Genomic DNA, 2,357 nt, shown 5'->3' with positions numbered 1-2,357 from the left:
CCGAAACGGCCGAGTGGTTCACACCCCCACCAGTTATGTCTCACATGTGGAATACAACCCTGCCGACAACAAGTTTCCTGCAGCGCTCAGAGAGGAGGGGGAGTATTGTAGTGGATACTCTCCCTCAAGTGCCGATTTGTCGCTTACCAGCCAACCTGCGGCGAGTTCCACAGACCAAGCCTTGCTTTCGCATTGCGCGGTGATTGGCCAGTTACAGCCTTTCACCTCAGCCAATCAGCAACGCTGCTCACTTCCGGCAGAATCGTATAAATACCCCAAGGAGCAGAACAAAAAAAAACACTAATATAAAAGATGAAGCGATCTGATTGAGCCCAAGGCAATATATAGACTATAACTTATTACCTAATAATCAAATAATAACCATGGGAGAAATGATGCACTGTCTGAGGAAATTTAAGAAAGCCCTGCCGTATAGGTAATAAAAATATGATCATGAATCTACCCTGAAAACATTTTAAATACACTATTAAACATTTATAACGCATGCTAATAACTGGTTACTTCAGACAAACTAAAATATGCTAAAATGATATTTATCCTAAGGAGGGTAGGACAATAAGGAAATATTAAACTACAGGCCAATATCTTTATTAGAAATTACCGGAAACTATTGGAAAAATATTAAATTCAAGACTTATAGCCTTTTTACACAACATGGGAAAACCAACAACAGACAACATGGATTTATGCCCAATAGAAATACCCAACTGCACATAACGAAAATAAAGTGCAATAAATACAACACAATATGATGTTTCTAATTATAAAGTTTGGTCATATTTAAATAAAACTATGTTCTGAATACTTGCTAAAATATTGTAACTATTTAGATGATAAGGAGGCACAAATTCAAATTGGAAACTTTTAGGAACTATGTTTAATCTTGAGATGAAAACCTAGGATTTTCTCCAACACTATACACAATTTATACTTCAGACACACCTCAACCTACCCCTTTAGCGAATATGTAATGTTTGCTGATGATATTACTCAAATAGTATCATACCCAGGAAAATCAACTCAATTGCACTCTACACGGTAAGAGCGATAAAAAACATAAATGATTTTGAGAAAAATGGAAAATCAGGACAAATAAGAACAAATTCAAGATAATACCAATAGCCAAGATTAAAACAAGTCCAGTAATAGTAGACCAGACTATACCACATACGACACTGAAGGTAGATGCTTGGATTAAAACCAACAAAAGAGGATATATAACATACTTAAAAGATAAAGAACGACAGGCAAGAATAAGATTATCAAAAATAAAACGCTTAAGAACCTTAGCATATAATAAAAGAAAGATTTATATTGCCTTGTTAAATCAATTATGGACTACCCACCATCCCATTGAACACCCTAGTAAAACGAGCATTAAAAGGTTACAAACAGCAAAATATAGCCCTCAGATTTATATATAACATAAAATATACAGACCACATCAATACTGAACAGCTACACAAGAGAGCAAACCTCTTAGCAATCAATGTAGATATACACAAAAAAGCTGTAAATATTTGGAAAAGACTGAATCAAAGAAACATATAAAAACATATAATATAGACAACGAAGAATTCCAAGAACACAGTTGGTTTAAATCAAAAGTAATTGAACCATCTCCTGCCCCAATATACAATAAAACATTAATAGAGAGAATAAAAGATGAGAGTGACCTACCAGCTCCACAAGAACCTGACAGCCTCCATACAGTGTACCTAGACTAACATAACTAATATTTAACATTTAACATTGAACTAACATCTTAGTAAAAAAAAAAAAAAAATGTGACTACCCTCCCAGCTACACAAGGACTCAGGCTCACTAACCCAAAAAAAAATAAATAAAAAAAAAAATAATAATAATATTAATAATAATGATTACCCTCCCAGCTATATCAGCCAGGAAGAAGTATTGAACCACCTCCTACCTCAACATATTTCTACATAAATACAGAGGAATAAAGATGAGAGACCAACCAGCTCCACTAAGAACCTGGCAGGCCTCTCCATACAGTGTACCTTTGGACTCAACACAACTAACACTTAACTAACACCAAAAAAAAAAAAATAGACTACCTCCCAGTTAACACAAGGACCTGGGTCAACTCCAACAATAACAAATAATAATAATAAGCAGCATTATATAAATAAACCAATATAATACAAAGGTCTGACGACCCAAGGGAGCAGAACAAAGACAAACACCAATAAGAAAGATGGCGATCTTTGAGCCCAGATTCTTTCTACTCCTACTGTATTTCAGTTTCACCACTTTTTCTTCAACCCCAATAAACTTTCACCTCATAACTAATGACTCCGTACCGTACCGAAGGT

The sequence above is a fragment of the Homarus americanus genome, unplaced genomic scaffold, assembly GCF_018991925.1.
Source record: "Homarus americanus isolate GMGI-L3 unplaced genomic scaffold, GMGI_Hamer_2.0 scaffold32929, whole genome shotgun sequence".
Classification (NCBI taxonomy): Eukaryota; Metazoa; Arthropoda; class Malacostraca; order Decapoda; family Nephropidae; genus Homarus; species Homarus americanus.
The sequence above is the reverse complement of the archived record's forward strand: the minus strand, read 5'-3'. Positions refer to the sequence as shown.